General features: G+C 42.9%; 1 protein-coding gene across 18 annotated transcripts in view; it reads left to right on the top strand.

Moving 5' to 3' along the window:
• The window catches only part of ELMO1 (engulfment and cell motility 1), a 672,133-nt gene that overhangs the window by 183,510 nt on the left and 464,483 nt on the right, over positions 1 to 24,140 (top strand). Inside the window, exons 1-2 of one of the 18 annotated variants that reach the window (XM_072764752.1) lie at positions 4,399 to 4,422; positions 14,065 to 14,128. The exons of 14 other annotated variants lie outside the window; for them this stretch is intronic. The gene's annotated coding sequence lies outside the window, so the exon portion shown is untranslated. Of the gene's footprint in view, positions 1 to 4,258; positions 4,423 to 8,793; positions 9,184 to 14,064; positions 14,129 to 24,140 lie in introns of those variants that run through there. 3 more of the 18 variants (XM_072764746.1, XM_072764745.1, XM_072764750.1) reach the window with 3 other exon arrangements.

The following is a 24,140-nucleotide window of genomic DNA, read 5'->3' as shown; positions in this document are numbered from 1 at the left end:
ATCTTTTAACTTATGTCTTCTTCCCTTTGCAGCTTTATCCGTTTCTCCCCAGCATGCAACCCACTGTTTTTTTTTATTTCTTCACCAAAATAGAAGTCAGGTTGCCTTCATTTAGGGCGGGACCAACAGGCCCAGTGACAGCATCTCATTTCTCGAATTGCACTAGTTTTCTCTCATTTGAGTGAAGAAAATTATTAGAAATTTGAATTGTTCATTCTGGTTTTTTTCCTATATATCATTCATCCATTCATTTATTTGTTCAGCATAGATAACACTTATTGAGAGCCCACTGTGTAAGGTTGTACGTGTATTGGGGTGGGCTGTGGTTTATGGAGACTGTTGTGACCTAGACTGCCAGCTCTCTGACCCTGCATTTTAGTACCTCACAGTCTGGTGCAGAAGTGGAGAGATAGACATGTTAACAATTAAGTTCATTTCAAATAAGCATTTGTCCAACTGTTGCTATGTGCAAGGAAATGAATTGAATTTCATATAAATACCAGATTATGCTAAACTTGATCCTTTCCTTCAAGGGAGTTCATAGTTTAGGACAGGAAAGAAGACACATATCTAATTTGGTGACCATTTAGAGGGCTTTCTATGTGTCAGTCACTAAACTGCTATAGTTGGGAAGTTCAAGTTTATTTTCATGTTACTTACATTAAATAGCCCTTAGTATGCAAAGAAAGTACGTATTTTTGGAGCGGGAGTATTTAGAGTGGGACTTGAAGAGAAAGTGGGAAACAGAGTAATTATAAATTGTTGAATAGTTAAAGGCTCTGGACTCTGGGAGTCAGATATACCCGGACTTGGGTCTTGGCCTCATTACTTGTGACTTTATAGGGGGGAGGCGGTTAATTACCTTTCCAAAGTTCAGTTTCCCCATCTACAAAGTGGGGATAATACTGTTGTAGATTGTATTTTCCAAAGATGGCCAAACCGATATCTCTCATTCCACATGTTTTTACAAATGTCACTTTGACAGTCACCTCCCTTAGTAATAGGGTTTCTGTCTCTTCTTTTTGATCTTGAATGGAAGTGACCATCTTTTTTTTTTTTTTTTAATTTTTATTTATTTATGATAGTCACAGAGAGAGAGAGAGGCAGAGACACAGGCAGAGGGAGAAGCAGGCTCCATGCACCGGGAGCCCGATGTGGGATTCGATCCCGGGTCTCCAGGATCGCGCCCTGGGCCAAAGGCAGGCGCCAAACCGCTGCGCCACCCAGGGATCCCTGGAAGTGACCATCTTGATTGACAAGAGTTTAGTAGAAGTAGTGCTGTATGACCCGCAAGGCAAGGTCATAAAAATGCTCTACAACTCCATCTTGCTGTCTGGTGTTCATTCTTGGAAGCCGGCCACCATGCTATGAGGAAGCTCAAGCTGCTCCTGGAAAGGCCCAGGTGGGAGGAATTGAGGACCCTGGTCCACAGGCCTGGCTGAGGTCCCCGCTGACAGCTAGCACAGCTTGCCGGCCATATAAGTGAGCCGTCTTGAAAATGGTTCCTGAAAACAGCCCCAGATGAGTTGCCTGGGCTGACTCCACGTGAAGCATAGACCGGCCATGCCTGCGCCACCCCACCAAATTGTAGTGTCATGAGTAAAATAAATGATTGTTGTTGCTTGAAGCCACTACTTATTGGGGTGGTTTGTTACACAGCAATAAATAACCAGGACATCTGCCATGTAAAGTTGCTAAGAGGATTCAGTGAAATGATGCATGTAAACCAGCGCAAAACTAACACTTCACTAATGACAGCTCTTTTCATTATTGTGAAGATAATGGAAATCCGCATTAGTTTGAAGCATTTAATGGCAATCAGCATTTGTTCGAAGTATTTAATGGAAATCAGCATTAGTTCAAAGTGAGGTCACAATCTAAAGTTCCTCCCATGAACTTCTGGTATCTGGTAGGTTTTAGGGAACTTGTTTTGTTCACTTTTTTTGTCATTTGCAAAAACTGTTGTGTATCAGCTTCGCAGAGTTCTTTTCTCCTGGGTTTATGATACAGACTCTGCTAGTCTCTGTCCTCCTTTGGGTCAGAGTTTCACTCAAACTTTCAGTGTCATGACCGGATTTGTGATCAATATTTACACTTTTCCAAATGTTCTGTGAATGTCATGCTCCTGATGTTATTAGAATTTTTTTTAATTGTGGTAAGAAATGTAACATTAAATTTTTCATCTTAACCATTTTTTGGGTGTATAGATCAGTGGAACTGGATATTGTTGTTCAACAGATCTCTAGAACTTTCTCATCTTGCAAAAGTGAAGCTCCACACCAATTGAACAGTAACTCCTCATTCCCCATTCTCCATGCTCCCCGCCCCTGGCAACCACCACTCTACTCTCTGTTTCCAAGAACTTGACCACCTCGTGTCATAGAATCATGCAGTATTTATCTTTTTGTGACTGGCTTATTTCATGCAGCAAAAATCCACAAGATTCATCCATGTCGTGGAATGTTCTTTGGGGATAAAGACATTTTGCAGGATGTGCTTCTTTTGAAGGCTGGATAATATCCTGTTGTCTGTATATACCACATTGTATTTACCCTTTCATCTGCCAGGGAACATTTGGGTTGCTGCTGCTTCTTCTCGGCTATTTCAAGTCATGGTGCAGCAAACATAGATGTGCCAATATCGCTCTGCTGATATTTTTCCCACCTCCCACCAATACCAGAATTTCATTGAAATGCATTTGAGAGAATTAAGGGCTTATTTGTGTTCAGTGCCATCTTTTCTAGTATATCTCTGAGAGTTGCACATCATTAGGTAGCTGAGCTGCCCAGATTCTTCCTGGGAGCTTCATTTCAGCATGCATACCTGTTGTGTAACCTGTGGAAGATTAGAGTTCACCTCTATCTGCAGGGTTCTTCCTTGCTTTCTTCTTTTTCTTCTTCCTTGCTTTCAAAGCAGTTTCACAAGCATGATCATATTTAACTCTTGCTGAATGATGGCATGAGGACACAACGACGGATGTAAACTCCATGCAGCTGTGAATAGCGTAGTATTCATGTTCTCTACCAAAGTGGACTTCATTTCTGAATAGACCTGACGTAGTTGTTTATTTTTTAAATTAATAGATGCTGTTATTTAAAGAGAAGTTTTAGGTTTATAGAGAACTCAGGCACTAAGTACAGGGACTTCTCATACCCCTGTCTCCCTGCACAGTTTCTCCTATTACTAACGTCTTGTATTAGTGTGGTCATCTGTGACAGTTTGAACCTGTAGGTGGTACATTATTATTAACCGAAGACCATAGCCTACGTTAGAATTCACTCTTTGTTTTGTACGTACACAAATGTATAATGTACGTATCCACCATTACAGTATCCTACATTAGAGTTTTACTGCCCTAAAAATCCATGTGCACCTCTTCATCCCTTACTTACTTCTGCTCACCCCCAACTGGAGCCCCTTGCAACTATTGATCTTTTTACTGTCTTGTAGTTTTGCCTTTTCTGGAAAGCCATATAATTGGACTCGAACTGGGTGTGGCCTTTTCAGACTAACTTTCTTGACTTAGAAATATGTATATAAGACTCATCTTTTTGTGTGGGGGAGGCTTAGTAGCTAATGGTTGAATACTATTCCATTGTGTAGACGGACTGCTGTTTATCTGCTCACCTATTGAAGGATGTCTTGGTTGTTTCTGAATTTTGGCAATTATTAATAAGGTTGCTATAAACATTTGTGTGTAGATTTTTGCACGGACAGAAGTTTTCAACTTATTTGGGTAAATACCAAGGAATGCGATTGTTGGATCATATGGTGGGAGTATGTATAATTTTGTAAGGAACTTCCAAATTGCCTTCCAGAATGGCTGCACCATTTTGAGTTACCACCAGCAATAAATGAGACTTCCTTTTGGTCTGCATCCTCACCAGCATTTGGTATTGTCAGTGCTTTGGATTTTAGCTATTCCAGTAGATGTGTAGCGTTATCTCATTGTTGTCTTGCAATTCCCCAATGACATATAATGTTGATCACTTTTTCATATGCAACATGGTTTTAATTTTTATTTTTTAAATTTCATATTGAACTCATTATAGACTCACAAGAAATTAACAAACAAACAAACACATATAGAGCCATCCCTTAATCTAGCTTCCCCCAATGGTAACATCTTACTTAATTAGAACATTATCAAAACTGGGAAATTGACATTGCACAATACAATGAACTAGACTATAGACTTTTCTGGGATTTCCTGTTTTTTTTGTGTGTGTGTGTGTGCACTGGTTCTATTTCTGCGTGTGTTTACAGTTCTGTAAAATTTTATTGCTTATGTGGATTCATGTAATCACAACTACAATCAAGATATAGAACTGTTCATCACCCCACGGACACGCCCTAGATCTCTGCCTTCATAGTCTCCCTCCCCTTTTAGCCTCCCCCAGCCCTGCCCTGCCTTAATCTCTGGTAAGTACTGTTCAGATATGTGTTCTTAAAAAATATCCCTGGAATTATTGAATTGAGTTTTGTCTCTGCATCAGCATAATTTGTGGGTTATTGATTGATTGATCTTGTTTTTGACTTCTGATATTTACAGATCTGGTTTCAGGTTAGTTAGAATGAGCACGTGTATCTTCATGTACCTTTGGGACAGGAATATTTCTTCCCAAGATTTAGGTATAAGGACATTTGGCAGACTGTTGCAAAGGTTTGAATGGGTAACAGAAAAGGGGGCAGTTTAGTGATATAGAGTAAAATGAGAACACTTCAGAACTTGGGGCGGATTTGACTTTAGTATGTGTGCGTCTTGCTACAGATTCTAAAGTATAGTTATTAATTTTAATGCAGCAGATGAATTAGGCTGGGATTATTGTATGATAAAAACTTCACAAAAGTTTTATTAGCAAGCTTCTTTGAGTAAAGATGTACCTTAGTTCACTTAAAACATGATTTAAGGGGCACCTGGGTGGCTCAGTGGTTGAGTGTCTGCCTTCGGCTCAGGTCATGATCCTGGGGTCCTGGGATCGAGTCCTGAATCAGGCTCCCTCCAGGGAACTTGCTTCTGCCTCTGCCTGTGTCTCTGCCTCACTCTCTGTGTCTCTCATGAATAAGTAAATAAAATCTTAAAAAAAACAACAACAACCATGATTTAAATTGAGCAAAACAGGGGTGCCTGGGTGGCTCAGTCAGTTAAGTGTCCAACTCTTGATTTCAGCTCAGGCCATAATCTCAGGGTTCTGAGAGGGAGCCCCTTGTGGAGCTCTGTGCTGAGCTAGAACCCGCATAAGATTCTCTCTGTCCCTCTCCCTTTGCCCCACCTCTTGCCGTTTGCATACTCTCTCTCTAAGAAAATAATAATAAATTCACCAAAACATAACTTACAAATAATTTTTCATAAGAAACTCCAACTGGTAGTTACTAAGTAGCAAATGATACCACTGTCTGAAAGTACAAGAATCATAGGAGAGACAGGACATGATGGAAGGAGGGAGGGAGTCATTGTGAGTGTGAACCCATTTCAGGCGTGGTAAAGCTGTTTGACAGTAGTGCTGGAGCCCGCAAAGACGTTTATTTGGGATGTTGGAAACATTTTAATCTCTTAGGTTTCAGAGGGGAGGAAAGTGTACTTCAGAGGCCTCTGGTGATTCCTTCTTCTCTTCCTCCTCCTCTTCTCCTTCTTCTTCTCTTCCTCCCCTTTCCCTCCCTCCTTTTTCTTCTAGGAAAAGGAAACATGACATGTTGTGTCTTGGACCTGGTAGCATCCAGACTCCAGCCACTGGCTGCTTAAAAGAGTTACGCATGCCAGGAAAGTTATATTTGTGCCAGGGGATTATTAATTAAATAATTAAAATCTACAAACCACTGTATTTTATAGTCCTAGAACAGTTTCTCAGCCTTAGTGCTATGGATATTTTAGGCTAGATAATTTTTTGTTGATGTGGGGAGCTTTTCTCTGCATTGTGGGATGGTAGCAGTATATCCGGCCGATGTCTGGTAGATTCCACTAGCACCCCCTGTCCGAGTTATGTCAAGGAAAAGTGTCTTCAGACATTGCCAAATGTCTCCCAGGGAGCAGCAAAGGGGGAGTCACTCCTATTTGAGAACCACTGATTTTATACAGATACTTTCACACGCACATATCCCTGAAAAATATATGGTATTATTTTCTAATTTACGTAAATGGTGTCGTATTCATGTTATCATTCTGCATCTTGGTTTGTCCATTTATTATTATGTTATTATGTCTCAGCCATTAAAGTAAATACAATTTATCCCTTTAAGTGCTATATATTGGTGGCCTTCAGACTGTATCCATATGACATTTTATTTATCTGTTGATGGACATGGAAGTTGTTTCCAGTTTTGCCATTAAAAAATTATTCCTTGTGGCTTAGTCAGTTGAGTGTGTGTATGTGTGTGTGTGTTTAAATTATTCCTCAGTGAATGTTTTTGTCTGTGTCACCTTGAGCATGTATGTAATTATCAGAGACATTGAGGAAAAGCCCCACTGAATTTATTCAGCTTTACTGTAAATTACCAAATTATTCTCCAAACAGGCTTTACTAATTTATTTACACTCCCAATCAGCCGTGTAGGTCATCCTACTTACTCCATATTCCTATTGAAACTTGATACTGTGGAATTCTTTGTTCTTTGCCCTGAATATCTTATATGGTATCTTATTGTTATTTTCATTTACATTTTCCTGATTACTAGTGAGTCATTGTTATATTTTATTTTTTTAAAGATTTTTTTTTAAGATTTTATTTATTCATGACAGACATAGAGACAGAGAGAGAGGCAGAGACACAGGCAGAGGGAGAAGCAGGCTCCATGCAGGGAGCCTGATGTGGGACTCGATCCCAGGACTCCAGGGTCAGGCCTTGGGCTGAAGGTGGGCGCCAAACTGCTGAGCCACCCAGGGATCCCTAGTCAACTACATTTTAAGATGAAAAAACAATACTAGGAATATATCTTTACTTTATTTATATTACTTTTATTTGCTAAGAATATTTTTGTCTCATTATGTTTATGTCCCTTATTTTATTGTGCTGAATGGAAACCTTTCACATTTGCAACGAAGGTGGGAAATGTAAAGTAGGGAAAAAAGAAAAGAAAAATTTTGATAGTACAGATTTACCAGCTACCCCAAGAAGATGGCTCTTCACTGAACTGATTGTGTTCGGCGCAGGGCCTAGTACAGGGAAGGCACTCAGGTGTTTTTATGAAGGATGGAATGAGCCCTGAGATGTAATGAGCTAAAGTCAAAGTCCTAGGAGCAGTTTAAAAATACCCTTAAAACTAGATTTTCTCACCTCTTGCACCTCTTGCTTGAGTTTGATTTCCTGATTCTTGTCTGTACTGGCAGTGGAACTAGGAATTACTGATAAGGGAAGGAAGTGTTGACATTTTCCTTATTAGGGTGGGTTTTCCCAGTGAATTTTGACTCATGCTCTTGAGGGCGGTCCTCTTGAGGCCATCCTCCCAGAGGCCAGCTAATAGGACCAGCAGAGCTGACCCTCTGGGGTAGAGCACTGTCCCCTGAGGGACACGCAGTTTCCTCTCGAAGGCCTCTGGAGACTGACTGGAGGCAGTCCAGCCAGTCTGGACCGTAACTGTTGTGACACTAGTAAGCTCATCTTCCAGACAACCTCATTCTCATTAGCAAACCCAGCATCCCGAGGCCCAGTAAGTACGCCAGAAATGATTTCAGTGCCCCACGCACACGCAAGTTAAATTGCTTTGTGGTTGCATAAGATGCGAAATGAGGGACCATATTGCCTACAAGGAGTGCATTTGTGATTGTGTCTAATTCATTGCATCACAGATATTTGTGTCAGTCAGAGCCACATGGAAATGTATTTGTTTTACTTTGTGATTTGGAAGCATAACTGCACATAATCAAGCTTCCCCTTGAGTTAAACTTTGTGGGTTTATTTTTATGCTGAATGATGCACATAATGCGTGTTAATATTTTGTCAAACTGAAAAATATTTCTTGCTGAAAGAGACTCTGTTTATAAGCCTTTTAAAATCTACCCCGTGGAGGATGCTCTAAAGTCCCTTTGTGTGTTTATTTCTTTTGTGAACCTTGTTTGGAGTAGGCATCTGTTGGTGACCTGCTATAGGCAGCATGCTGTTCCAGTTGCAGGAGCTCAGAAAGGCAAATAAGAGAGAGGCCCTGGTCTTTTGAGCTTTTTGTCAAGTGGAGAGAAAGACATGCAAACAAGATAGTCACTATGAAAGGTGATAGGTACCAGGTGATACAGAGCAGAGAGGAGGAGAGCCGAATAAGCACTCGGGAAGGTTGCATGTTTCTCACTGGATCCTTAATAATGAATGTGGATGCGACAAAGGAGAGGCCAGTGGTGGGGCTGAGGCTGGGGGTGGGCATTTCAGGCAGAGGGGACAGTGTGTGCAAAGGTTGGGAGTTGTCAGGAAGCCTGACATTTTGGGGAGAGAACTGTTAGTTATTATTCATTCTTGGTGTTTGGTCTGAATGTATTAGAAACACCCATGCCCTGCTCATGGGAATAATTCGTTCAGATAAAATCCCATTATCACCCAAAGGGATGCTATCTAACACAAGCATTTTAGTCTCCAGCTGGTGGTCCCCATTACCAATGCTTCATTGATCTGGCCACAGTGACTTCTCTCCAGGGAATGTTTGCTCAGCAAATGCCTTCTTTCGGCCAATTTCATAGAGTCTACACTTTTCAGCAAGGATACTGATCATGTGCCCACTTGCATTTTATTCAGAAGAGATTTAAAAAAAAAAAGGAAATAAAGAGGGGAAGAGATTTGAGCCAAGTAATCACTGATTTTTTTTTTTTTTACTAGATATTTTGTTTTTTTCATCAAGTAACAATTACCCAGCTATAACCTCAATCTGTTTAGAACTAAAATTTCAAGTCAGCCTTCCAGACCCCAGAAAAAACCATGGAAGAAAAGATTCAAGAAACATTTGGGACTATATAGTGTGGAACCTCCTTTTTTAAATATATATTGAATTCAGAAACTGCTCCATTTCCACAGAACAACTAGATCTCAACAGGGGTTCGAGTTCTGGGCCCAGCAGCTGGGGAGCGGTGGAACACGTCTCGGGTAGAAGAACCCCTATGGAAACCACCTGGAGGGCCTGGGGGATTTATTATTTACTAGATTATTACTTCCATTAATGCAGAGAAGCATCTGAAGGAGACCTTTTTCACTCCCAGAGATGTCAGAGGTAAAAATAACTTGGGGACCCCAGGGATGCCTTGGAAAGCTGAATGAGTAGTGGGGAGAGGACAGGGGTGCCCAGAGAGCAGGAGCACTGGTGCAAATAACTGCACGTCCTGCTGGAGAGCGCCGGGTGTGCCCAGGAGCGCCCTGCAACGGAGGGTGAAGGGACCGTGGAGCAGAGGAGCCACCTAAGGCGAAGGTCAGAGATCCTTCTTGGTAGGAGTAGGGGCAGGTGGTTTGTGGAAAAGTGAGATGGGGAGGGGCTGGTTTAGACCTTCCCGTGCCCTCTTGAAATTGAGTGAATTTCCACTCAAATGGAAGAAAACTTATAATTTCAGGAATTCTTTCCCTCCCTCCCTCCCTCCCTTTCTTCCTCCCTCCCTTTCTTCCTTCCTTCCTTTCTTTCTTTCTTTCTTTCTTTCTTTCTTTCTTTCTTTCTTTCTTTCTTTTCTTTCTTTCTTTCTTTCTTCTTTCTTCTTTTCTTTCTTTTCTTTATTTCTTAGTAATAGACTTTATTTCGTAGAATGGTTTTAGATTTACAGAAAAATTGAGCAGATAGGACAGAGGGTCCCAATATACGATCCCTTTGCTGCGCACAGTTTTTCCTGTTAGCATGTTGTATTAGGAGTGTGGTACCTTAAAAAGAATGAATGGATCAATATTGATACATTATTATTTATTAACATCTATAGCTTACATTAAGGTCCACTCCTTGTACTGTACAGTTCGATGGTTTTGGCAAGTGTATAATGTCATGGGTTTACCATTATAGTATCCAACAAAATAGCTCGCTGCCACCGATCCCCCTACGCGACGCCTGTTCCTCACTCCTCCTCTCCCCACACCCGCACCCCCAGCCTCCAAAGCCCTGGAAACCCACTGGCCTGATCTCTTTATTGTTTCTGTAGTTTTTTCTCTTCCAGAATGTCATATAGTTGAAATCAAGCAGTCTATAGCCTTTTTCAGACTGACTTCCTTTGCTTCGAAATATTCATTTAAGACTCATCCGTGTCATTTCATGCCTTTACAGCTTCAACACTTGCTGGATTATATGGTAAAGGCTCTAAGTGTTTAGCTTTGTAAGAGAGTGCCAGACTGTCTTCCTAGGTGGCTGTACCTTCCTCCTTGCTTTTTAACTTTCCACATGACTTTAGTTTGGGAAAAGAACTTAGAGATAGTTTATAGAGAAATGCAGGTGCCACTTACGGTGCAGCGCACTGATTCTCAAGTACCAAGAGAAGTGTTTTATGTTGGATGGGAAACAGTAGCAGAAGACTTCACCAACAGTGCCTTTTGCTCTAAGGACATTTGTTGTTTACTTAACCAGAGGCAAAAACAAGTGGCTTCAGATTCATTAAATAGCTCAAGATGTCATCAAGGGCCCAGGCTCTTCTCCTCGCCCGTGCTGAGTAGGTTGGCCTTTTGTCCTTAGCTTGCATTTCATCATCTCAAGATGGCTACTGTAATACCAGGCATTATGCCCTCCCATGCTCCACAGGAATACAGAGGAAAAGGAAACACTAATAGCTGTCCTCTTACTTTGTCTCTTTCATCAGAAGAGTGACTGTTAGCAGATTTCCTCTGATGTCTTATTGGCCTCAAATGGGTCATCTAGTCACTCTGGCTGTATCGAGGCCAGGAAGTGGCTGTTTTGAGCTCCTCTAATGTTTGATCAGGCCTCACCCATTTATCCTGTGGATTATTGCTACTTGTCACTTTTGTTGGCTTTAGTTGGCATTCATCTGTGATATGAGGGTCGGAGTGTTCACTCACTTTCAAACTGTGTTTCCATGAGCCCCAGGTTTCTGATGGTGAGCTTAGGAGTTCCTGCTGGGAAAATGAGTGGGGATAGAGCTAGCCAGGTTCTAGGCTCCTAATTTTTTCTGGATAATCATCCTTCCAACTTCCTTACAGGTTAGGGCTCCTGGAGGGTTTCCTTTGGATAAGGCTTTGCAGCTAAAATTAAGACTGAAGGCATCTTGAGTTAGATGATGGTGAATGTCTCTTTCAATTCTAAGAGTCAGATTTTTGGACCAAGGTGAAACAAGGCTATTCGTCTCCTAAGTGCTTTGTAAAATCCTTAGAATTTTTGTTTTGGAAGATTTACCAGATGCACATGTCATGCACCATTTGAAAGAAAATTGGTTTTGTCCTCTGTCCTAAAGGGGGGCGGGGAGGACTTTGCCGTTTGGAAAGTGGTTTAAATCTTACTTCTTCCTTGACAAGGAAATGGTCTGGTGGGAGAAGATAAGAAAGATGGTCAGGAGCCTGAGTGTTACCACTAAAAAGTAAAAAAAATTGGTCTGTCTTAGTCTTTTCAAACATAGTTAATCAAATATCTTTGAGCAATTGTGGGAAAGGATGATTTGTGTTCTCTTCTCTCCTTTCCTAACTTCTGTCCAGGTTTATGTGAAATTTGTGGCCTTTCAGATGGGCATTTTATATTTGATGCAGTTATTTTTTGTATGTGCTGGATAATGTTGTGGGCTATTAAAATATATTCAGTTAAAATGCTTTGTAATCAGTATTTACGCACTGAAGTGATTTTATGAAATTTTATGGAATATAAAATACATTAAGCAAAACAAAACTAGGTGTGTGCGCCCGAAGATTGAATAGGTGAATCTCCTGCTGAGTGAAGCTGGTGTGTTCTGTTTTGCTTGCTTGCTTGCTTGCTTGCTTGCTTCCTTTCTCCTTTCCTTTCTTTTTTTTTTTTTTTTTTTTTGAAATAACTCCGGTGGCTTCATCGTTCATGCAGCACGTTATGATATACGGACCGCATGCTGATACTGATTCTAGCCCGGGATGCCCCCCTGAACCTGGCGGGGCAGCCTGTGCCTTTCTGGTGTTATTGGTACAGTGTTTAAGTAAAGAAACCCTGTTCTGTGCAAGACAAAGGCCCTCAGTTCTAAGTGAGCATATGCTTTCTGATGTTTCATGTTGCCATGTGTCATCTCATTTATAACACGCAACTCCCTCCAAAGTAAGTGTTACCTCATTTTGCAGTGGAACACAGTGAAATACCAGACTGGTGCCATATTAAATAGTGCCAGAACAAGAGATGGAGGCTTCCCAGAAGCCTGAACATTTGCCACTAAATCAGTTGCCCTGCCTTCCAAAATAATTGGCATTTCTCACATAAATACAAGGGAAAGAGAATTATTAATTTTTGAAACACTTTTTTTGTGTGTTTATGCCAAATAATTTGCATATTTAAAATATCTGCTCCTCATAACAATCCTAGGGAAAAGAGAGTTTAGTTGGCATGTGGTTTGCGGGTTATAGTATCATCACCACAAACTGAGGATTGAGAATTGTAGAGGAGATATGTCCTTCAAGGACATGTGAAAATCTGAAGAAAGAAAAAAAAAAAAGGACATGTGAAAATCTGCTAAGGATGTTGGAGAAAGGTACTCCAGATAACATAGCTTCGAGCTTCCGTGGATTTATAAAATTCCCCCAGAGTAGTCAATCAGCTTATTCCTGTGACTGTCATGCATTGTCCAAAAATGTGGTGAATGTTTGTCTACTGGAAGAAAAAGATAAAAACTTCAGCCTTTCTTCCTTTCCCACACACTTTCACAGTGGCTCATAGTCTCAGTACTTGGGACGCCCCCTCTTTGCCTGCATGGGGCTGGCACTGGGGCTGCAATGGAGGGCATGCTATGCTGGCGTGGCCTAACTCTTCACAGGGCCTTCTGAGAGTGAGTTCAGGCCCTGGTGAAAAACAAATTGGTGGTCCCTCCAGTGAGGACTCACTGGCCGAAAATCTTTATATATAATTGAGATTGACACGCAACAAAATTTCCTGATATCCCCCCACACACTTTCCCAAGTCTTGGGAGAAAATCATTTCCTCCCTGCTCTCCTTTCTGCCAAGCAGTTTGTTGAGTGTGTTGAATAAAGGGCTTCATCCAAGCTCTCATAGTCATGTCCTGGCAGAGCATGGATGGGCTAATGGACATCCTGCAGGACAGATCAAGGAGGAACCAGAACCTGGAATGGATGTGCCTCTGGGATTGAGGCAGGTTCCAGATTGGGTAGGGGGAAGGGGGCAGAAAGCCAGCTGGAGCCTGAGGATCTTTGTCCAGCCAAGTGGCGGAACATGGTATCTAGACTGGAGGATCTCAGGGGCAGATGTTGGGCGGTTGCCTTGTTAGGTTGGTGAGGGTACTGATGAAGGGGTCTGCTCCTTGTCCCATTAAACTTTAGCATTAATGATGCTGGATCTGGCCTGGTTTCTTCTGGGCAGGAACATGCCGGCTAGGTGAGGATGATCATTTTCGGAGGTCAGTCTTAAGCCAAGGTTGATGTTTCCCAGAGAGGACCCAGAAATAGGAAGCTTTTCTGTGCCTCTGGGCTTGGGGATGGGGACCCTGCGAAGTAGTGAGGAAGGGACTATATACTGGGCACAGACCTCTTTAATAGGTTTATCAGGGCCAAGTCTAGGAGTAGTAGTATCAGGGTGCCATGGTATGGGTTTTTTTTTAGGATTTTATTCATTTATGAGAGGCATAGAGAGAGAGAGAGAGAGAGAGAGAGAGAGAGAGATTGGCAGAGACACAGGCAGAGGCGAGAAGTAGGCTCGCTGCAGGGAGCCCGATTTGGGACTTGATCCCAGGACCTCGGGATCACGACCTCAGCCAAAGGCAGACGCTCAACCACTGAGCCACCCAGGTACCCCACTGTGCCATGGTTAAGGTCATCCTTTATTTCTAGTTTCTAGTGGGATTTATGGAGGAAGCTGAGGCTGACAATAGCAACAGTATACAAGAGCTTGTGCTGTCTTCTGATCCCTTGTCTTTCTTTGTCATTCCCTGGAGGAGGAATCTTTTGCCCTTTGGTTTCCTTATTTAGAAGAGGTTTTTTGTTTGTTTGTCTCCAGTGTCCAGAAAGCCTATGTCGGGAGGTAAAGAATATAATGGAAACAAAGCAGGATGATAAACAAGGTTGGTGAAGTCAGTCCCTTTTTGATTTCCTACCTGAGTTTCCTTATCCTGTTTCTTGAATTAAACAGTGAAAAGAGCTTTGGAAGAAAGAACATGTGATGATTAATTAAATTCTTACATTTAAATGAGTCTCTGATTGGGTTTTCATGTGAAAGAAACCTTATAAAGTACTGGAGATAGAAAGGGAAAAGAAAAATGAAAAAGATATTAACCTCCTTTTTAGGTGACTGAGAATACAATTGAAAAGGCTTTTCCTGCTTTTCTCCTGTATTTACACTTCTTTTTTAAAAAGTGACCCTGGAGGCAGAAAAAAAATAGGACGTACTTACTAGTATCTGTTATGTGTCAGGATGTGAGCTCATTTAATGCTCACAAAAGTCCCAGTGAAATGTGCGTTACTGGCCACATTGATGAGGAAATTGAGGCTCAGAGAGGCTATGTGGGCTGCCCAAAGAGAAATCACTGGTAAGTAGACCCGAGGGATCCCAACCCTGTCTTCACAAACATGCCAACCATAACCCTGTTAGTGTGTGTATGCTACTGAATGGGACAGTCCTACAGACGCCTTCATAGCCATTACTTTTACCCTACATGTTCCTAACATGTTGATTCAAAAGTGAGCTTGAACTTTCTTTCAGTTTCCTTAACCTTTGATAACTAACCCTTCCTGTTTTGAGCATGAGGTATTTTAGGCATTGCTATTCACAGGGATGGAAAGTTAAAGAAGAAATGAAATTAAGAAAGTTTATACTGTGAGAGGCCATAAAAACTATTTTGGGCTTCTGTTGGGTCTTATTTTGTTTCTTGGACTAATATATAAGTAAATTTAAAATTCAACGGATTATATATTTTGCAGATATTCTATTTTTTGGAGTTTAAGACTATGCCCAATTTTGCATATCCAGCTAACTTTTTTCTAATGAAAATTCTTATTTTTAGTGTATACTATTCTATCTTTCTTAGGGTTTAGCTCTCAGATTCGGGGTAATAATCCTTATAAGGTGATGCAGTCATTTTTAAAATTTCCCTTTTCTTCTTGTTCAGTGAAAGCATTTGATGCTATGAATTTTCCTCTTGCTACTTTTTTGCCTGAGTCCTGTAGGGTTTTGTATTTAGCATTCTCAAATAATTAGTTTCTGGGCAACGTTTATTGAACACCAATGATATTTTAGTATAAAGGCAAACTAATATACTTAAAACTTGAAAATAGGCAAATAGCGAAAATGATGACTGGGAGTCCCTTCAAAGTCATCCTGGATTATTAGCACCATCCAAAGATTATCTAATTCTCTAGGTTTGTTGCCTTTCTTTGGTTTTCTTTGATTTACAGTTTACTGTTTTTAAGATTTTATTTATTCGAGAAAGAGACAGAGCAGGAACAGAAAGAGAGGCAGAGGGAGAGGGAAAGCAGACACCCCACTGAGTGCAGAGCCTGACATGGGGCTCGATCCCAGGACCCTGAGATGATGAGATCATGACCTGAGTGGAAGTCAGATGGTTAAATGAGCCACATAGGCACCCCAACTGTTTATCTTTGGTTAAGGTATTTCACAAGTAGGTAAGGGTAGAAGAATACCTACAGGAAATGGTGCAATGCAAGTGATTCTTGTCCATTAGAAAAAAATAATCTCCCAAGATACAGTTTTGCTGCCCTGCAAGGCATTACCCAGTTATCTACTTCAACGATTTTATTTTAGCAGTCCTTCTTTCAGTGACTATATATAAATATGTCTCTTCTCCTATAATCTTCTGAAACAACTTTTCTATCCTGTTGGTTTCTCACTGAATTAAAGAATCTTTAATATGTATTCATTTTACATTCGTATGAAGGTCATGTTTTTAAAGTTTTGAAAATTGCTTTACACTAAGAACGATGTAACAGGCTTTCTTTCACCTGTGTCTAAAAGACCCAGAGCTGCACAGTAGTTAAAACAGTAAACCTGTTGTTACAGGAACAAAGGGGGAAAAAGAGGACTGGACCCATTCCTAATGTAATAACAAAGGACAGCAGAGATTTATAGCCAAGCATCAGGGAGGGGGTCAGTGGATGGGGAACTACTAAGAGGAAACATCAAGAACAGGGGATTCTGTGAAACTGACTCAATAGGATTCTTGCTGAAGGCAGACCAGGGTGACCGCCTATCACCCAGGGGAGAAGGGAGGATGAGGGATTTGGTCAGATACTGAGGGTGGAAATTCTCTCTTAAGCTGATTTAGCAGGATTCTTGCTAGAATTGGACTCCACAGGGACAGAGGTGGAAGCTCATGGTTCAGTTTAGTTGGGCAGAGGACTCAGGAGCCTGACTAAAATTTGATCAAGGAAAGAATCCTTGTCATATGCATAATGCAACTTAATCCTCACATAAATCCTCTTAGGTGAGCTTATCATTGTTTCTAACTGTACTTAGGAAGAAACAGGCTCAAGAGTGTTCAGGCGGGTGTAATGTAGAGATACCAAGTGAGCCCAGGTTTATAGGATTCAAGGTCAACTTCACTATGTTACTCTGAGGAGCCACGTGCTTCTCACCGAGAAGAGCAATGACAGTGTGACCCAATACAGTGCATAAAAGAATATGGATAAATAAAAGGAAGAGATAGATGAAGGAAAAAAGTTTGAGATCACCTAAAAAACAACTATGATCCCATTGAGCTTTTTCTCTCTATATGTCAAAATTAAAGCGTGCAAGATGTCTATGCAATTGTAGAATTGGATGGATTTTACTTGGAAAGTCCCTATCTCCTACATCAGACCTGAATATTTACTTATTGGATATATAGAGAGAAGTGGTTTAAAACAAGAAGCAGCAAAGGTGCTTGCTTTACACTAACAAAACAAACAGAATGGTGGGAGAGAAGAACTGTGCTTGCTTCTAGACCCTGGGTGAACATTGGGTCTGCCGTCTTTCACTATGGAAATGTACAGTTCCACAGCTTAGCTTTTTAACACTGTGGGGTATTTTTAGTTTTTCTCGAGGATCTCATAAAGTTCTCAAAACAAAATTGGTTATAATTCACTTTACTTAAAAATAAATACATGAGGGGCGTGCTATGAAATGAAGTCAACAGTTTGCTGCTTCCAGTCCAAAATCACTGGAAAGGATTAGGGAGACATAAGTGGTAGGTAGTAGTGAGAGAGGCAAGGATGAACAAGCTTTTTTTTTTTTAAATTTTTATTTATTTATGATAGAGAGAGAGAGAGAGGCAGAGACATAGGCAGAGGGAGAAGCAGGCTCCATGCACCGGGAGCCCGACGTGGGACCCGATCCCGGGTCTCCAGGATCGCGCCCTGGGCCAAAGGCAGGCGCCAAACCGCTGTGCCACCCAGGGATCCCTGAACAAGCTTTAAAACATCTCTCTCCTGGGATTGAGTCTCACGTTGGGCTCCCTGCATGGAGCCTGCTTCTCCCTCTGCCTGTCTCTCTCTCTCTCTGTTTTTCTCATGAATAAATAAATAACATCTTTAAAAAACAAAAACAAAAAAAATCTCTCTGTCTTCCTGTAAAACTACTCCCAGTTAGGCCCACAGAAATCACTATAGCAGGTAACGTTAGGAACTCCGATATCATGAAAGTACTGGGGCCGTAACCCCGCATGCCATGCTATCCGTCGTAGCAGCATACCGCGTCCTTGAAATATACTCTACTTAGCGGGTTGAATGTAATTTCTCTGGGATTCCAGATTAGGGGTCGGGAAATCGTTTTGTGTCTGCAAGTGCTCAATCAGCAACACCTACTGTTGTTATATTCTGGATCCTGATTACAGGATTCCTGTCCATTTAACCCAGAAGGCCCTCTGGGCACTCCTGGTACTTTTCTCTCCTCTACGTCTCTCACTCCTGCAAAATCCTGTGGCTGTTGCATCCTGTGTTTCTAAAGAATCTGGCGCCTGTTTCCTCCGCACTGTTCCTGCCCTGGGTGAACCCTCCTCAGCCTCTGGTATGAAGATGACTTCAATTGTCTCCTAACATGTGTCCTTCCCTCTGTTCCCTGCTTCTTCCCCTCTGGGTTCCTCTCATTGTTGTAAAAATACCCATATGATCTTGCCAGTTGGCTTCAAACCCTTTAGTGGTTTCCCAGGGCTTACAGACTCTTGCTGAGCATCCAAAGCCCTTCTAACCCAGTGCCCGTCCTCCTCGTTCTCCAAGTCTCCCTTCTCCTGTAGTTCACCTTTGCTTCAGTCTCATCTGGAATCTGTTTACATCCACTTTCAGGCAGAGCATGCAGACTGTGTGAGCCAGCCATGCCCGTGTGGACTGCTTCCCTCTCAGCCTGGACTGGGTCAAGCATCTCCTTCGCAACACTGCACCGTAGCTGTTTATTTATAACATTTCTATAAGAGACCATGCTTCTGGGGGCAGGGCAGCATCCAATATACATTAGGGTCCCTGTGCTTACAGGAAGAGGCTGCCCATAAACATTTGTGGCTTGAGTGAATGAATGGCTGAATGCATGAAATGGGACCTTTCTTGCATGAAAAAAACTTAATGCCACTAACCTCTATTTAGCTCTGGAGAATTTGTGTGAGAAGGACCTAAGGTATTCTGTATGTCATCTCTTGTTTCTTTTCTTCTACTCCATCCCATCTCTTTCTATAAATGTGTCGGTGTGGATCAGCTGTCATTACTATGACTGCAGTTCCCTCCAAGGAGGAGGCAGGTGTCCTAAAGCAGGGAGAGTACAAACGAAGATCTGTCCAAGCCCTCCCTAGGCCAGCCTGGCTTTGGGGTAGGCAGGCCAGTCTTCACGGACATGTGGGGATTTGAGTGGGCGCGCGCACACACACACACACACACACACAGAAAACCAAACTGGTGGGGAAAAAAATGAGCGTCACCAGCAATGGGACAAATCAAAATCAGGCACCACCTGGTAACATGTAAGGAAAAGGATGCAGCTTCACTTTTCCATGATTTTCCTGCCAAAAACTCCTAACCTGACTCTAATCACAGGAAGCATCAGACAAAGCCGAATTGAAGGACTTCATAAAAATAAACAGCCTGCAATTTTAAAAACTGTCAAGGTTAGAAAAAATCAAGGAAAGACCTAGGGAGGTGTTTTAGGGTGAAGGAGACCGAAGAGACATAAGAACTAAAGCACTGGTGTGATTCTGAACTGGATCCTTTTGCTATAAAGTACATTGTTGGGACATTTGATGAAATTTGAATGGGGTCCAAGGAGCAAATGTAACATGTGTTGCATGTTAATTTCCTGATGTTGATGGTTGTGTTGTGATTATGCAGGAGAATGTTATTGTTGTAGGAAACGCACCCTAAAGTATCAGTGAGTGGTGGAGCTTGGCGTTGGCAAATTATTTTCAAGTGGTTAAGAAAGAAAAGTTCTTTGAACCATAGTAGCGATTTTTTTAATAAATTTGAGATCGCTTCAAAATACATTTTTTAAGATTTATTTCCTTGAGAGAGTGTGTGCCCACACGAGTAGGGGGGTAGGGGCAGAGAAGAGAACCTCCAGCAGACTCCCTGCTGAGTGAGGAGCCTGAGGTGGGGCTGGATCCCACCACCCTGAGATTATGACCTGACCTGAAATCAAGAGTTGGGCACCCAACCGAATGAGCCACCCAGGAGCCCCTCAAATAAATTTTTTTAAAGATTTTATTTATTCATGAGAGACACAGAGAGAAAGAGAGAGGCAGAGACACAAGCAGAGGGAGAAGCAGGCTCCATGCAGGGAGCCCGACGTGGGACTCGATCCCGGGTCTCCAGGATCAGGCCTGGGCTGAAGGCAGCACTAAATCACTGAGCTGCTGGGGCTGCCCCCAATAAAAATTTTTTTTAAAGAAAAAAAGTCAATAAACAAACTTGGACTTGCTCCAGGGACAGGCTGTCCTTATGAGACGTGGCTCTCGGTGTATTTATATTGATGAAATTGTGCAGAAGAGGGGCTTGGTTTTCCTTGAACTGAATTGGAAGTGGAGATGTGGTAAAGTTGAGGGGCATGGCTGAGAGCCAGCCTCCATCCCGTGTCATCGTCTCCCCCCCAACCAGCCCTCAGCAGGCCGCCTCACCTGGAAACAGGCTCACAAGCCAGACTGTCAGCTCCAGGAGAGCGGGGCTACCTCCCAGGGGTAGGTGCAATGGCAGGTTCCTAGCGACTGGGGAGCAAGCTGCCAATTTGATGATTTACTGTGATGTAACCAAAGCCACTGGCGCTCAGAGGAGCAGATTTCCTTTGTATAGTAAGCTTCAAGGGAGGCTTGGTGGTAATCAGGAGAGTGTGACAAACAAGGAATCACAAGGAGAAGGGCTGGTGTGATCAGTGGCCAGAGGCATCCTGTGAGAGGAGCCTGGTTCCCCCATCCTGCAGGGCAGCCTCGCACTTGGCAATGGGATGTGGAGCCGTGATTCTGGGGCAGGGCTTGGGCTCCCTTGGGTGCAGCTGGACTGGCTTCCCAGACTCCAACTTTTGCCTGCGTTCAAGGTTGGCCACCTTTCTGCTTCTGACTGATGTGTTCTTGCTTTAGATATGGTAATAGCCTCAGCCCGATTGTAGACTCTTGAATGTCTTGGTGTGTCTACGATTCTGTGTTGACTGCCGGGTTGATTTCATACGTTCACTCTCAGAGGCATAGACTGCTTTATTCGAGTTCCTTAGGGGTCCTCCTTGCCACTTCTGGCCGCGTGGGAACTTGGACTAGAGAGAGGCTATACTCAGAGTAGCGACTTCCCTTTTGCTGTTTGTTTTTTTAAAAGTCTGGAGCCATGTAAAAGGAAGGAAAGACCTAAAAAAAAAAAAAAAAAAAAAAAAAAAAGGCTTACCTTCTTGGGATATGTTGTTATCTTTAGAGTTCTTTAACTTCCCTAGGTTGCAGACTTTCTTTCTTTCAGAGACTTAGCCAAAATAGATATTTTTCCTTTTGAGAACACTGTGCCCCTCCGCTGTGAACCAAAGGTTTTCAACTTTTTTGGTGCAAAGTCCATGTGGGGCTGGATGTTCTGTGTGTGTGGCGTTTCTAGCTCTCTTTCTACAGCTGAGGAGTGCTCTCTCGGGCGTGAGATTCCCCGGCCTCTCATCCCCCCTTCTCTGGAGTGTTTGCAGTTCTTCCTCGCACGCGTGCTCACGTCTCTACCGGGGCACTGTAAGGCCCCTGGGTACTTAGCCCTAGAGCTCAAGGTTCCAAATGGCTTCGTTTGTAAAAGCCATTTGTTCCCTGGTGGGTGTCACGTGAGGTTGCCCAAACCTTGAGGCTCTTGAGCACCAGAGCATGTTTTTAAAGATGGCCTGAAATCAGAAATGCAAGTCAGCCCACAGAAAGAAGCGGTGGTTCTGTATGGCTCATTAGTTAGAGACCAGCCGACAGGGTCCAGGTCCTTCTGTGAGTGATGAAGGGCTGGGTCCTTTCAGGCACGAACCCCATATTCTCCTTATGCTTAGAAGGTTGTTATGATTTTTGCAGAGGAAGAGCATACACATAGAGGGATCAGCTCACACTGGTCTAACTTAGAGTCCTCAATTTAGTGTAATTTTATATTTTGTTTTCTCCTTTTCCCATGTCATGATAAGGCCCTGCACACAAATGCCTTTATGAACGATAACCAGAACGTGCCTGGTTGGGGATTTCCATATTGGCCCCCAGGTTCACTGGGAAATTGACCCCCAGGTTCATTGGGAGATGGGGAAGCAGCGTCGACAAGATCCCAAAGTCAGGGATCCCAGAGAGAGAGAGAGGCAGAGGGAGAAGCAGGCTCCATGCAAGGAGCCCAACGTGAGACTCAATCCCAGGAGAGAGATGTTTTAAAGCTTGTTCAGGGATCCCTGGGTGGCACAGCGGTTTGGCGCCTGCCTTTGGCCCAGGGCGCGATCCTGGAGACCCGGGATTGAGTCCCACGTCGGGCTCCCGGTGCATGGAGCCTGCTTCTCCCTCTGCCTGTGTCTCTGCCTCTCTCTCTCTCTCTCTCTCTGTGACTATCATAAATAAATAAAAATTAAAAAAAAAAAAAGATCACAAGGTCAGCTGCTGAGCCCTGGCGTGGCCATCTGTGCAACCACGTCACCCTCTCATCTGAAAATGCTGCCTCATGAAGAGTGCTTAGCCCCTGGCTGACAGACCCAATAGACTGGAGAGTGGGGTGGTGAGTGTCCGCGAGGCTCAAGCAACAGACTTGCTTTCCATCTGCAAACAAAGCAAAACTGAAAGCCCTACGTGAATTCTGGCATTAGTCCTTGCCATCTATTTGATTTTTTTTTTTTTTAACCAGGTCAGGAGCTATGATGAGTATCAAACTCTGGGCCAGAGAAAGGATTAGAAATAGAATCACCTGAAACATGCTATTCAGGGCAGGTAGGGCCTGTGGTCTGCTTAGGGACCTATAACTTTCCCTTTCATTCCATCCCTGGGCCTCCTTGCATCTGAGAGTCAGAGAATAATAATAAAATAAAGGCAGGCTGTAACGAGAAATGTGATCCTTGGGGTACCCTACGAAGCTGTGCCTCTGTCAGAGTTCCTATTTGATGGAAAGAGCCCTGGCCTTTCCAGCTCTGCCTGGCATTCCCCTTGGCGACGGGGCACGGGCTTGATGTGAAACCGATCCCTCCGCTTGCAAGTGGCGAGGCTGACAGCTGTATACGGGAACGCTCCCTGGAATGGGCTTCGGGTCTCTGCTCGGGCAAGAGGCAGACTTTGACTCCCAGTGACAGCTGCAAAGTACAGATTTATGGTGGGTACTGGCTCCGAATTCCAATTACCATCTGAGTTTCCAGAGAGTCTACATTTCCATGTCTATGGTGCATTTTTACAGCTTGCCACTGTGATAGGCGATACACAGCCATCCCCTGTTACTAATATTTTTAACCAAATGATGAGAGCACAGGTGATATATACTTAAGGCTTTTTTGCTCCTTGCAAGGTGAAAGTGCTGGGGAGTCTGCTCTGAATTTCAAGAGGTGAGAGAGGCAGGTGGGATGGTGAAGGCGATGAGGCCGTGGAAAACATGTGTTTCTGTTTACAACAATTCATTTGTGTTTCAGAGAGCGGCTCCCCCTAACAAGGGTAGTGTGTGCCAGAGTCAATAAAGGACTCGGGGGGCGCTTGCACTTCTTGCTTTGTGCACGCCATCGGTGGATGCGGTAGCATTGGATTCTCTGGCTCTTGACAGTCTATTTCCTGCGGTTGAAGGATGGCTAGATTCGCTGTCGTGAGAGCAGGACCTTGAGGATCTGCAGGCTCGCCTGTCCCCTGAGCTCAAGCTGTCCTTCTTGCCTGTTAATGCTCCATAGAGCAGGAGGATGGAAGGGGTATCTCCTAGCTTGACAATTTGTGGCTCTCTGAGACTCTTGCAGAGCCGAGATGTTTTAGCAATGGATGCAAGTGTACAGGTTTCAAGTGACAACTTTGCTGCTTCTGTCAGAGGAAATCCACGTGGCTGTCCACATGCACGTCAGCACAATGGAGGAAAACATCTCAACGTTTTAAAATAGATCTTTGAAAACATTACCAAGACTACTTCATGCTTTAAAAAAAAAAAAAATCCTCCTTCTGAACTTTCAAAGTCTTTTTCTCCACACATAAAGGAAAGGTCTTATGTGGCTGTTTTGCTTAATGTGGGCTGGTTTTATTTTGGACTCTTTGAAACCCAGCGTGAAGGCTAAAATTCTATGTGGAGAAGTAAAAAAATGAAAGGAATGGCGAGGTTTGGGTTGTGCTAAATTAAAGTGACAAGGTACAGATAACAGGGCACGGCTGTGCCCACAAATTAGCCCTCTCTAATTTGCTGCTGTGGAAAGTACTGCTTTGGTGTGCATTGTAATTTCTTTCTTGAATTAAAAGTTTAGAAAGTCTAGTTTGCTCAAAAGAGAAAACCTGAAAAACCTAAGCCTCTCAGTTTTGAAATGGCCCATGGTTCCCTATGGCCAAGGAGCTGTTTGAGGAAAATCTTGCTTCAAAAATATGTAAATTACACGGTTTTATTTTTCGAAGCCACACTGTGTGTTGGATTATTATGTGGGCTCCTTGAAGGCAGCCTTTTCCGAAGTTTCCATCTCAATCTAGGAGGCACTTT

The sequence above is a fragment of the Vulpes vulpes genome, chromosome 7, assembly GCF_048418805.1.
Source record: "Vulpes vulpes isolate BD-2025 chromosome 7, VulVul3, whole genome shotgun sequence".
In the NCBI taxonomy this organism is placed as follows: domain Eukaryota; kingdom Metazoa; phylum Chordata; class Mammalia; order Carnivora; family Canidae; genus Vulpes; species Vulpes vulpes.
The sequence above is the reverse complement of the archived record's forward strand: the minus strand, read 5'-3'. Positions and strand labels throughout refer to the sequence as shown.